This window comes from Drosophila ananassae, chromosome 2R (genome assembly GCF_017639315.1).
Source record: "Drosophila ananassae strain 14024-0371.13 chromosome 2R, ASM1763931v2, whole genome shotgun sequence".
NCBI classification, from domain to species: Eukaryota; Metazoa; Arthropoda; class Insecta; order Diptera; family Drosophilidae; genus Drosophila; species Drosophila ananassae.
In genome coordinates, this window is record NC_057928.1 from 24,291,838 (window position 1) to 24,306,319 (window position 14,482).

At 42.0% G+C, this 14,482-nt stretch overlaps 1 protein-coding gene across 1 annotated transcript in view; it reads right to left on the reverse strand.

Moving 5' to 3' along the window:
- Nucleotides 1-14,482, reverse strand: part of LOC6507717 — a 101,816-nt gene that overhangs the window by 63,124 nt on the left and 24,210 nt on the right. The gene's annotated exons all lie outside the window — the stretch shown is intronic.

The window sequence follows — 14,482 nt, forward strand, 5'->3', positions numbered from 1 at the left end:
GCCCCCGTTAAGTGCATTACAATGAACTACGCCGGAGCCCTCCGACATCCACCCCGTCGTGACTCGTAAATAAGTTTTATTGTGTTTGTGTGCCCACGCCCCCGAAAACAGACCCCCCTCAGATAGCTGCTCCCCTGCTTACCAATCTCTCCCCCTAAGGCCAGGCCAGGTCCAGCAGCGCTGCAAGTTATCGCTTCCTTTAGTTTTTGTTTTTAGCTTTTCCATTTTTTGATAATTTAGCCAGCTCGCACTCCCCAACGAAGTTGTCTAAATTGCTGGCATACATTCTGCCGCCGCTGCACCAACAAAAAATTCAGTTTCTGGGGACTATGTTTCCAAACTTATGGAAGATACTGTGCTGAAAGTCTCACCTGAAGTGCTTTCTATAAAACTTCTTGATAAAAATTATTATCTTTTTGAAAATATTGAAAATAGCATTTTCTTTCTGTGTGTCACTGAGACCAACTGTGTTGCAGTTGCCACCGCCGTTGCTGCTGCTGCTACTCCTACTGCGACTGCTGTTGGTGTTGCTTGTGTTGCCGATTCTGTTGTGTGGCTTTTGTCTAGGTCTCAGGCAAATGACTACAAGAGTGGGCTTAGCAGGGACTCGAGCCGAGGACTACTACTGCCCCAGCCCTCTCCTCTGAATTATGGCATTCCTAATATGGGGGATAGCTGTTGCTGTTGCTAGTGCCCCTGCAACGTTTTTGGTTTTATTGTTGCTGTTGCATATTTAAGAGCGAATGGGCACAATTGTTGCGAGTTTTATTGTTTTGGGAATAAGTGCGGATTTATAGAAATTTTTAGTTTTCCCGGGACCTCTGCTGCGGACGAAGCTAAGCTTGCCCCGCCAGAGATTTCGCATTTGAAGAATAATGTGCAACAATATTTTTAAGTGCAACTTTCAGCAGTTTTTCCGAGGCATATAAAACGAGATAGGGAGACGGAGGAGAACATGGAGCCACATAGACATCGACAGCATATGACGTGAACTCAATTACGTACCACTACTATGCACAGCTATATTCCCATAAAAAGGGGGCGTGGTCACGTGAGGCACTCCTGCTAAGAGTCCACAAATTACAAATGCCGCTTTGCATGTAAATGTGCAGTTTTCTGCCCAGCATCAAAATTAATATACACCGAGGCAGTGTGGCAGGAAGTGCAAGAAAGATAGCACAGCCCAGAAGAAAGAGATGGGGGCTAGGGAATTGGAAAGAGATAGCGACTGAGGCAGCAACAGAGACAGAGAGCTGGGAGCTGGCGCAATAATAACAATGAAAATGCACAGAATGCGCCTTATATAAACGACAACAAATTGCCCATTTGGCACAGAAGACGGTGGCTATGATGATGATGATGAGAGGAGTGGTGTGGAGGGGAGAGGGCAGTCCAGGGGGCCAGGGCAAAATGGTAAAGAGGGCACAGCAAACCCGTGACATGGTAGACATTAATTGGCTGCCATGTCACTCTGTTTATGGACAGGACTTGGCCCCGTTCTCGGTTCTATTCGGCTTGGTTCCCCACTGTCAACGCCAGGCAGTTGTGATCGGAACATTAGCGTTGGTCGCGGCCAGAAAAGGAATATTGATTAATAAGAGCCACTGTGCATGCACGATGAATGGCAATTCAAATGAGTCTACCTAGCTGAAAAATTGTGCGCCGAGGAGTGAGTTGTTATGCTGACAGATTCTGTTCCATGTAAGCTTATTGTTTTCCTCACAATTGCTTGATGATTAAAATTATTGGTAAAGAGTGGGTAGGGAGCCGGCATTTCTTTACAGATTTGTGTAATCAATTAGATAAGTATTTTTTTATGAGATGCCAACAAGTATGAGTTTTTAAATGCTTAGCATGCTTTTAGAAAAAGTACCGGAATGACATCAATCACTTAACCAAATCCTACATACGTTCAGCTGAAAAATAACAAGCCATTGCAATTTATTAATTCCTGCTGTCATTTCAGATAATAAAATAATTCTCCATGACACTTTGACTACCAAAAATTCCTCAGCATTTAATAACCCACTTTTCGAGTAACTGAAAAATATCCGTATCAATCCGATAATGGTTTCCACATCAATCATAATTGATGAATGCTCAGGCTTTAGCAGGCCTGGCGCCCCGATTGATGTCCCTGACCCGCAAATCCGATTCGGATGCAGTGGCAAGTCAGAAGCGGAAAGGAGGTAGCCATGCCAGCTGTCCGGGCAACATTACGCATACGCCACATGGGACGACCGGGGAGCTGGAGAGACAGGACAGGCTGCTGTGAGTCAGGTATGCCGGTTCTGTTTCTGCATCTGATTCTGATTCTGAGTCTGGTTCTCCAGCTAGATAGCCGTATTATTAACGCAGCGACTGCTGCTGTTGGCATTTGCAATTTTGTGCCGCGCATGTGCCACTTACGTGTTTGGCTGCCACAAAACTCCGCTTGGCTCGGCTGACTTGGCTAAGCTCCTATCATGTTCAAGTGCTTGGCCCCAAAAAAAAGGAGGGGAAAAACACAAAACCTAACTCTAACCGAGAAGAAACATAGGGCTTCTGCTGCTGCTGCATTTCCACTTCAGCAAACGTGGGGTGTCACATTCGTCGCCGCCAGTCAGTCAGTCATAGTCACAGCCAGAGCTTCAGAGCTGCAGAGTTTCAGCGTTTCGAAAAGACTGGGCTGTGTTGCAATTCTTGTGGTATTTGTGGCATAAAATAAAACGTAAATGAGCAGCAGCAACAGAAACGGCAGCACGATGCCACAATCTCATTTGGCCTGTCGTATTGAATTCAATGCATTTTCCGACACCTTGAGGTGTTCATTTTCATGCCAGAAGAAAATGCGCTTAATTATGCGGCCGAGCAAAGCGATTCTTTTATTTGCACATTTTTTGTCGTACTTTTTTTTTTGCTTTGGAGGTCGCAAGATGTCTTGCAACTGGAGCGTGCCCCAAGGCCAAATACGGAATTCGATGCACTTGCGGCGGGTATTGCAACAGAATGGAAATTGGCTGGAAAAGTTTTACGGCCCAACAAAAATTTGAAGAGAGCGATAACTTGAAGAGTTATTGCCAGAGACAGCCGGGGAAAAATCCCTGCAGAAATATGAATGAATACTTTATTGAATATTGTGCGACGTATGCAGAATGATGGCCAGCAACGCTGGCTGTTGCCCGTTTCTGGTAAACCGAAGACCGCAACTGACAGGAAACCATTTAAACTGACCTCAAATGACAACGACAGCTTCGGCCAGGACCCGGGCTGCCATCGCTCCCGCTCGCAATCCTCCATACCCTGTTCGAGACCGGGAAATATACAAAATGCACTGCCAATGGAGGGAGGGAGGGCCGCAAAAAATCCACCAAACCTCCAACCATCCAAAGCCCAAACCGGAGTCCGAGCCCAACCCATGGACCATGGTTGCCCATAGATGGACAATGCCGGGACGCTGGCTGGGAAATAAAAACGAGGGAGCGAAAGGAAAGAAACGACCAAAATGGTAGCTAGCCACAAACAAATTGGCAGCAATTTGAGGACCCAACAAAAGGCGACAAAAGCCCGACGAATGTTGTTGTAAGCTGCGCGACAGGACTTTCGCGGATTGTGTGACTCAAAAAGCCCAAAAACGACAAACAAAAATATAAAGAATGTCAAAAAATATACCAAATGAAAAACCAACAGAAGCCGGAATGTTGATGGAATGAAATGAAATATAGAATACAATTCCACATTTCGATTGATTTATATGCACGTGATGGGTCTCCCTCTCCGATCCAGAGATGTTGCATCGCCGATGCAACTGAAATGCAAATTGCATGGCTCAGTTATAATGCCATTCTCCCGGGCCAGACAAGGCCGACATCCAAAGTAATCCAATACGCAGGCGAGCCATTGGAGGAGTTTGTCCAAGGCCCTGGATCTGCCTGATGTATTTTCTGAAGTGGTAGCGTCAAAACTGAGGTGAGCGGACAAGCAAGACTTCTTCAGAGGTTGTAATGAAGGGAGTCTAGTTAAAAAGATATTTCTAATGATTCCCCCATCTAATAGTGCATGATGCAGGTTAAAAAGTTAATCTAATCAGTTTGTTATATGAACTACCTCTTTAAATTTTCTCCCATTACTTTTGTAACAGAACAACCTAAACCTGCGAAGCCCCTTAGGCCTGGCAAATAGTTTTGGCCCTCTTTCCGATGTCCGCCTGCGGGATGTTCCACTGTGTGCCACAGCGAGCATCTTAGAGCTCTCTCGTGTAACTGCAGTCACAAAATGCAATTTTAGCTTTCAATTGCCCGTGGAAACGGAGTGCAACCGCCATTTCTCGTTGTTTGTGTTGCTTTTGTACTATTTTTTGCTCCAGTCAGTTGGGTATACATGTTGTTTCTTTAACAATTTTTTTTTTGTTTCGGTTTGGGTCATTTTCGTTTGTTGCACTGCATTCGTTTTGCCTTTGCCGTTGGCCGTTGCCGCACACAATGGCCACGATAACTTTGCATTACATTAGTGCACAAGACTGTGTGGGAAAGACTCCCCATTTTCCCATCTCGCATCTCCCATCCGAGAGATCTGCGGACAAAGGCAAACTGGTTTCGGTTTCGCTCCTTTTAGCTCTGGCATTTGCAACAATTGCATCAATGGACGTGGCTGTTGCAATTTTAATGGTCAACAGACAGTATCAATACATGGATTTCTTTTCATTTTCTATGGAGAGTATTTATTAAAGAACGGTCAAATAAATATTTTTTAAATATTAATGGAGAGAGAAGTAAAATAAATATTTCTCGTTATTAAAGCAGAAAAATATCTGATATCTGGCCGAGATCTGGCGCGAAAAACTGTAAGTGCACCGAATTCCGAGGATGCTGCAACAACGGCTGACAGCTTTATTATCAAATTGCCATGAGCCAGCCATTTGGCACAATTTACGTCATGGATCTTCTCGGCTGCATATTTGGAGCATTCGATGGGGGAGTTTCGCACAGGGCACAGAGGCAGCGCAGAAGGCAGGCCAGTAGTACATAAATCACTTTCGCCGCAAGTATCAATCTCTGACATGTGGCAAAAGTTGAACTGAAACTGAACCTTACGGAACGCACACGAGTCCAAGGAAAGAAAGAAAGGAAAGGCAGAATGTCGTCGCCGTTGTCGTGTGACACTGAAATGCGGATACAATAAAAGTTTATTTTGTGTGTATGTTTTTGTCGTGTCTTCCTCTAGCTCGGGGCCCCTCGCACCATTGTATTTTTCTGGTTGGTAATACCCTTAAATGGGATAATATATAATTTTCCTAGATAACTTACGATTAAGTAGTATAATCCATTTAATTGAACCTTTATAAAACTAATTTTAGTTCAAGTCCTTAACAAACAATGGCAAAAATATATATTTTAAGCTTTCCGAACTATTTCTCTGTATCTCTTAAGAAACAAGTTCCACGATAGACAAACAAATATCAATCTGATATATACAATTTTGTCCTTGTCCTTAAGTAATAGAATATAAGACCTTCGGTTTGCTTGTATTTTTTCGAATTTTTTTCTGATTTTTTTGCCTTACTCTTTCATGGTTGACAGGACGCGAGGAGCAGCCAAAGTGCACCCCATGGAGCAATCACTCGATGCCAGCCAGGATGGGAACAACAAGAGCGAACGGCAACAGTATTGGTAAGGGCCACAAGGACACACACGCATTAACGGCAGCTGCTCCTTACGCTCACAAGCACACACATCCATAAAAGTTTATTAAATTTACAAGGAACTTTTATGCAGTTACTTTTTGACATGCTTCCTTGTTCACTTTCTTTTCATTGAAGACAGGGCTCCTTTTATCCTTCCTTTCTCTTCGGCTTGGCCCATAAAATAGACAACGACAATGTAAATATACATATATATATATTGTGAAAACTCTCCTTTCGTCCTGTGTGCGAAGGATTTCAATTTAAATGAACTTTCGGATGAGCATTTTATTTTCTTACACATTCAATAATTTTTTCTCCTTTTTTTGCAGGTCACACGGAAAATTACATGCCGAGCCATATGCAAATATGTATTGAGAAAAAAAAGAAAAACAAAAAAGGCTCAACGGACCAAATGGCATTGAAATACAGCCAACAACTTGTCATATGTCACATTTTGCGGCCAATTTTGAGAATATGTTTTTGTTGGAATTTATTTTAGCGTATTTCTTCCCCAGGCGAACGGAGTTGGAGAGGCAAAGGGAGCTCAGCTCAAGTCGGAGACTGAAACCGAATGTGAATCTGTATCTGTATCTGAGGCCGTTATCTCCGCCAACACGTCGTCATCGTCGCCGGTGAAAGGAAGTTGACCTCTAAAGTTTAATGCATTTAAATAAATCTCAAAAAACAACAATGTTGCCAGCACATTAAGCAAGACAAAGCTGAAAGCGAAAAAAACAAACACAAACAAAACTGAGTGCCGCGAGGGGCTCTGAGACGCTGAAAGACGAGCGGAGACGCTGGAGGAAATAATGTAAATTAAAAAAAATTTAAATTTTTGCATTTTTTAGTCAGGCGGCAATTAAATTGAGCGACGCGTGCAGCCTAGCCATAAAAATATTTGCCAAAAGCCGAACCTGAAGCCGGTTGGCTCGAGCTCTTGATGACTCAGAACTGGTTCGAACCGATTTTCAATCAGGTCTGAAATGCATATCACATGGGGCTTAAAAAGGAATTTTTCCAATAAGAGCAGCCACAAATTATAAGGTTCAGTAACCCGGTTGGCTTATGAAAGGTTTACATGACCTTTTTTTGGAGGAGACTTGAATCAAAGGGACTTGCTTATAAAATACACCTTTGGAATATCGTTATATTTTCAATTTTTCACTTGCACTTGTGGGAAATTTAAAAATCAATCAAGGAAAATCTATTCTCATATCGAAAAATTGTAATTAAAATGCTTTAAGCACTTTCGAAAAACGAGTCATTAAATGCAAGCTTAATTGACCTCCAACTGCACAGATTATAATAAAGGTCTATATTTTTTAATAGCGCCTCCTGGTGCGTAATCATTTGGATATTAAGCAGTAATTATATTAACCCTATTTCCCGCCTTTACAATTCAGTTTGATTGAGTTTCCGCTGTCATGCTGACGCATACGCACTGGCCGAGGCCGCGCTTCCAGTCTCAGCCTCAACTATCCATTTCAGTGGAAACCGAAAGTGATTTGCATTACAAAACTCAATTAGAGGCGTCAAATAGCCTTGTCCCATAGACTTACATACATCCGCCCACTGGCAGTGGATGCAAATCGAAGTGCCCGCTCGCTCAACTGAGCCCATTGATCAAATTTTGATTGACATTTGGAGTGGTTTCGGTGTCCCCGCTTTTTTGGGTTATGCTCGTATTTTTCTTGTGCTCTATTAAGCAAATTCGGTTGGCATTTTATTGATCCCATTGTTGCCTTCTAGCAGGCCATAATTGCATCATTAACGGCAATTAGTGCGATAGAGGGACGGAGAGGCTGGACATGGACACAAATCCGCATTGACAGGTCACCGCACAGAATGTATCTGTATCTCTCTATCTGTAAATGTATCTTGGCCTGTGTGTCAGTCTTTCTTCCTGTGGCCGTTATTGAAAAACGCCGTTAATTGTCCGCAAAATGAACAGATATGTATGCTTATGGGCTGAGACAGGCCAGCGGATACGGAGACAAAATGCTGTTCGGTTATGAAATGCGAAACTCTCTGAAAATGTAATCCGAGCTCCCTAGCAGGTGTTTGACGTCATTTGAGATATTGAACTTTGCCACTTGGGCTGGTTCTGCTCCGCAAACGGAAGTGAAAACAACAGCATTTAAAGCTCCGATGCTCCCACTCGATAAACGCATGATGAACGACCCAACGCATTTGCCTTCCCTTGTTTTTTGTTTTTCGGTTTCATTTTGTGGAGATACAGCCAGAGATACTTTATCTGAGAACAGAAGGTCACTTGGTAGGCAGGCCGCAACAGCGCCAACACGGCAGCCAAATGTTGGCCAAAAGTTTTCCTTTTCGCATCTTGACATGTAGCAGGAAGAAGCCTCAAATTGAAATTTAACAATTGCCTGAACATGTGTGGGTTCCTGCCGACAATCTGACAGCCTCTTGAGTGGAATAATTCTCGGCTTGAGTGGTGAAGGCCGTCCACAGATTCGAATTTGCGAAATGGAAGACAGGAGCTACTTACGATTTCGCTTTTCAGAAAGTGGAATTTATTTATGAGCTGACTGACGACTATTAAAGAAACAGGGTTTCTTTCAAGAGAGCCATTATTTAAACGGTTCTGTACTCCAATAATTATAACAATTAGTTATCCATTTCCACTGCTCCCCGCTTAACGCATTAAACACATTAAACTTTTTGGATTTGTACTAACTTGTTTTTTTAATATTATTTCTTCTGTGCAGTACGGGACTGCTGGCTGGATTCCTGTCATTAGTTTAAGCAAATAAGCGCACATAAAAAAGTATCAACAACGAGCTACTGCTAATTTTTCATACACACATATTTGCATAAATTAAAATGTAATTATAATAGTGTATTTTAAAAAAACTGGGGAAATGATTTATGCATGGAATAAACCTGAAAGAATCAGGGGACAACAAACGAAATTGTCGCTTTCTACATGAAATGTATATAAATATTTCCTTTTTTCTCATGTTTGCATTAATAATTGCTACAAATAAAATAACGAGCTATTAAAAAAATGATGTATATGTGTTTCGCAGAAAAAGCATAAATTTTACGAGCCAGCTTTTTGTAGTGTTTGGCGTTCACTTTTTAATTTTCAATATTTAACTTTTAATTGTGGGCAATCAATTTTAAAAGAGTCAAGTTCCAATCCAGGGCTCAGAGCTCATGCCGTGCTGTAAAATATATCAAAAAATAGTTATTTATATATGTATGTATATATAGTATATATTGCGTACTTTTTCGTATGCCTCGCCTCGGCATCATTTATCAAGCCGAATATTTTCATCTGTCAAGCGCAAAAATTGTTATTGAACTGAACTCATTTTTAGAAAGTGAGTTTCAGTTTGAGCCGAGTTAAGCCAAAGTTGGCCCGCACATTGGGGAGTCATCGATTATGACTTTGAACATTTTTGTACATTTACATATGCTCGTACATACCGACCACTATTCCAATGTACATTGGCTACTGTGCAAAATCCACAATTCACCGAATTGAAATTTCAAGAACGCTCTCCAACTACCACACAAAAAAGCTCTTACAGTTTCCCCCCATATGAGTTGATTTGTTTATTTATATTTTAAACATTTTTGTTTGCTTGATTTTTTTTTGCCCAATCATGGCCAGTCCACGAGCTGATATACATTTTTGTGCCCGGTCATGGCCCCACGCACAAAACCAACAGTTTTACTTTCATTTCTAATTATTATAATGTTTTGCAAGTGATCGAGATCTCCAAAAACCACAACGAGATGATGGAAATACCTGCGTGCTATTTGTAGGATCTATCCGAGAGAAAGTAAGGTGTACTCTTCAAATTATTAGATACTCTTCTATAATGAACATATTTATTATGCTGACCTCGAAATCTTCGCAAACTAATGTCACGCATTAGTTCTGTGACACGAAAATGAGCTGTTCGCGTTGTGGAGCATTGAGACCGATTCATTTAGCCGCTGTTGGCCAAGTTAACTCAGTCACCTCTTTCTTTGTCTCCATAGCCCCACCCGCCCCTTTTTCAGCTTGTTTTTATGCGCAAAGTTCAAACTACTTAAGACAATTATTTCCAGCACTTTTTCTTTTGCGATAAAAACTGGCACACAATTGTTTTGCTCTCGCTGCTGCCAGCTCGCCGCCGGCAGTCGCTATTCCTGTTCTGGCAATTTACTTGTCGCTCTAACTGAACTCGCCTGAACTTGCCTGAACTGAAACTGAACTGAATTTCACAGCAAATCGCTGTATAGTTCCAATTATAAACAATTACCTGGAGTGAACTTAAGACTCCCGAGTCAAAGTTTGTGGGCCAAGACAGCGAAAAATATACTTTTTTTATATGTTAGTGTCCCACTAACCTGAAACGAAGAGTAGAGAAATTGTTTACACATTGCAGCACTGTAGACTTTTTAGCACTGATATGCGAAAAATCAGTCAGTAATTTTCGTTTCGTTTTCGGGATAGTAAACTGGGAGTGAGTCACTGGCCAATGGGGCGTATGAGCAATTTCTGAGAGCAATCCGGTTGAATGACACCCAAGTGGGCCATTCGGACTTCGGGTCCAGCAGCCGGTATTAAATGTTAATATATTAATGATTTGCAATCGCTGTGGCAAGACTTTTCTTGACCAACTTAGGCGACAATTGGCCGCTTTTAATTGCAAAGTCGGCTTGCAGCTATTCCAATCCATTCCCATCCGGTTCGCTGCCAAGGCACCCTAATGTGGCCAGCGGATCGCAGTCCGGAGTCCGTGTCTCTCGGCTATGGCAATTCATTAACGCTCCACATACGAAAGAAACGCTGCAAGTCCGTCTCGGACTCTGGCTCGAAGAAAAAGTTGCTGTGCCAGTTTCTGGTTTTATTTGTATTTTTTCTCTTTGTGCAACAGTTGCAGCCTGCGACAGTCGTCGAGTCATGCTAGTGTCTGTCCGAGTGGCGTTGGTTTAATTATTTAATTTTGCGCTCATTTGCATGGGGCAGGCGCTGCCTCTAGATTTGCCGGGCCTTTCGCAACTGATTTGCATCTCGGGCTGTTTTGAGAGGTGCAGTGGAGCGCATTGCCCCAAAACACCCACAACCGCCAGCGATCTATGGGCAGTGCCAGCCGAAATGGAAACTCTGGTCGCTGCCCAAGGAAAACTCGACACGAGCTGCCCCCGCCAGGCCTTGTTTAAATTGGGCAATGTTGAACGGTTGGTCCGACGGTTAATCACATGAACAGGAATGGGTATTAAAGTATCGCCATCAAGTCGGGGAAATAATTCACTTGACAATGTTGCTATTTAATTTATCTCTAAATATTACACCTATTTTTCTTTCCTTAGTTGTTTCAAAATGGAAAACATCTAAGCATGCTCCAAAGCATGTACACGAACCCGAAACTCCGCCCCACCCTGAAGAAACTGCGAACAAAACTCTGAAATTATCTTCCATTAAACTAAATTCAGCTTAAATCCGCTAGTATTTCCCGTAAGAAAATTAATTTTAAAGTCAGTTGATCTGCTGGCATCTTGGCTGGCAGTGCAATTTTACAGTCACTGCAGCCCTCGGTTGGATATGTAAATTTTCGACCACGACCAGAGCCCGACCAAAACAGACACAACAACAATTTTGGCCCCCAAAATAAATTCAAATTTTTTATGAATCAGGTAAGATGGGCTCACGTGGGCGGGGGAGTGCGTGACTGAATAGCAGACTTGGTCAAAGTTTGAGTGCTGTCTGGGAAGTGAGTAGTGCACAGAAAAGAAAACTTTAAATATATATTAAATATTATAAATTGGGAAATTCTAATATACAAGTTATTATACTAGTTATATCTTATTAAATCATGCCCGTTTTAACACAAAAGTTGATTATCTTTTTCAGATCTGTTAGCTTTTTTTTCTGTACCTCATTCAAGTTCAAATGAAAACTTTTAACTGGATTGAAATATGTAATACTTTTTATGTCTTATTTATTTTTCCAAGCGACATGGCCCACGCTTTGGATGCCACTGGGTTGATGCTCGCTTGGCCGGTCATCGCCTAAGCCTGCAGAATGTCTTTCAATATTTTATGCGTGGGCCGAGTGGAAAAATAGGAAGGTAAGACATCGACACACTGACATACACAATCTGCTGAAAAATTAATGAAAATGCCTGACCAAATTGAAAACAATCAAGTCGCAGGCGGACAAACAGAAACCGAAATAGACGCAAGCCGAGAGAGGTGGGGTAGACATGGCCAGAAAGAGACGGACTTAGAAAATGCAGTTGACCAAATATGCGCAAATATTGTGGTTTGAAACGAGCAACAACTAAAGCTGCAACGAGCCAGCAGAGCCGGTACTGGCTAAAATAAAGCGTAGCAACACGATGATAAAGATAAAGACGGTGATGATGATGATGATGATGATGGTGGCTGAGAAGAAGCCTCTGACTAAAAAAAGAAAGAGGCAAAACGAGAAGAAGACGAAACCCAAACAAGCAACTTGAAAACTTGATGTAGGTCAAATATATTTTTTTTCTCGTGGCTGCCAACGTCAACGCCTGTAAAAAAATGAGGAAAAAGTACGAGGAAGAGGGAACAAGTCTTAAATGTCTGCATCCATGTGAAAGTGTTAGTGTGTGTTACTTTCGGTTTATAGGCCACTGCAAGATGGCAAGTTTATGGAGAATATGCGGAAGCAGAAGGCTTGCAGTAAGTGGGGCCGAGCGGGGCCGAGCAGGAGCTAGCATCCTCTCACTTGGCCGAGGGATATAATGAAGTTTCCGACATTGATGAGGCAGCCATAGCAGCACAATAATAACCTAGAAAGGCAGCCTTTGGCCATTTTTGAATGCTACTAATTGCCAAAGAAAAGCCCAAATAACAGCAATAAAAAATACTTCAGAAGGCTGTCAATTCCATCCACCAGAATTATTAAACAATCCTTTAAAATGTATTTAAGTTAGAGAAGCTTAAAGACAGACAAGCTTCAGTTCTTATTTTGAAGATTTCTTCACAATAGTTATAGGAACAATTACGGACTGGCATCTGGGAGGAGGCTTAAAAAGTGTGTATCCAAGAAAAACATGCAACCCTGAAAAGTGGTCGAAACCCCAACCCCCGAACCGAACTCCCTGCCAAATTGGACCATGAACGTGATCAATTATTTCTCATTGTTGCGCATTTCTGTGGCTCGGAATCAATAACACAACAAAAGCCAAGTCAAGCGGCCAACAAGCTCAAGAGTCAAGGCTAACTGAACCGACTTGAATCGGTTCGAGTTGAATCGAGTTGCGTTTTTGGTATTTGTCTTTATCAGAGTCCAGTCCGAACTAAGCTTAAATAATAACTGTCTAGAGACCGCAACAAATACTCAATTATGAGCGTGGCCAAAAGCAGAAATGTATACAAAATCACATCGAATATCAATGTCAGTCTCTAATTGTGGCGGTGGCAAGACATAACCCAATCGATTGTGTCAAGATGTTTGTGGCTATAAAAAGATGATGGCGTTGGCTTGTTAACTTCTCAGTGTCTTTCGGTTTTATGGTTTTTTTTCTAGTGGGTCCGGTCTACTGACCCCACGGGCAATTAGACAAGAGGTGTTATGTTGCCAGAAATAGATCGGCGGTTTGCTTCGTTTTAGCCCACCTCGCCGCGCTTCGGTTCAGTGAGCTGGCACTTTTTGTCAAGATAATGAAATACTTGAAAAATGAGCCGATTTTTTTTCGGGGGTTCCGTTTTTTCTTCCATTGTTCGCGAGGTTGCAAGTGGCTTCCGCTATTAAAGTTTGCTTGTTCAGTTATTCAATTACTTTGGCAAACTTTTTGCCTGGCCTGTTTTCCTTCTTTGCTGACCTTTGCCAGTTTTTTGTGGATTGTTAACTTAAATGTGGCGATCGATCACGTAAGTAATGGTTAAATATCGAAATGGTGATAGTGAGTCACATACAAAGTCGGCTATTGAGTTGGAATAAAGGCTAAGCTTACCTAAGCTCAAGCCCCAGAGATGAAAGATATTGGAAGGCAGAGAAATATAAAAAGGAATGGCATTTTGGGTATTCCTATAGATCAGATTACAACAGCACATATTACAACAATAAAAAATTTTAATTACAACTTTTGGGGATTTCCTATCAAAGAAATTCTCGACCAACTAAAAAATAGTTTAAGTAGAAAGTCGAAAGCCTAAATTGGAGTATAACGAATAAGCCGCAATTAAGTTATTAATCGTCTGCATTTAAGACGTGGTCTAAGCGCTTGCCTTTCGACTCTGAGCCACAATTGAATTAATTCAATGTGGATTTAAGCAAACAACGGCTAATTTCAGTTTTGGAGTACTCAAAGGAAATGGCAGACATCAAGCCAGAGCTGGGAAAATGACGCTGGGCGGCTGCCACTACCACCGAAGATACCGTTTTTGGCTTAGTGGTCCGGCATTATCGGCTTTTGTCTGGCCAACACTTTTTGTTCGACGCTTCATTCTTTCTAATTTCGTTAATGGATTTGCTTTGTTTCGGTCTCAGCCGTGAAATGCTTTAGACAGAGTCGTAAAATTAATAATGGAATTATGTTTGCAGGCACTTATCATCGGCCATTTGAGGTTAATGTGCAACTAGCTGACTAAAGATCGTTTTATACTAACTCTTCTGAGTCGAGCTGCCAGTGATTGCAGTAACCATAAACCGGGCTAATTGATGACCTGTTTTTCAGTGGCCTGCCTTATATCTTTCCCCCATTTGACTAATGGCGACCAGGCCCAGCATGTGCGCGCCGCCAATGATATATAATTAGCCAAGGCGAAAAGGCAAATTGGCTGACCAATGTCTGGGCCAGAGTTTAAAGCCGC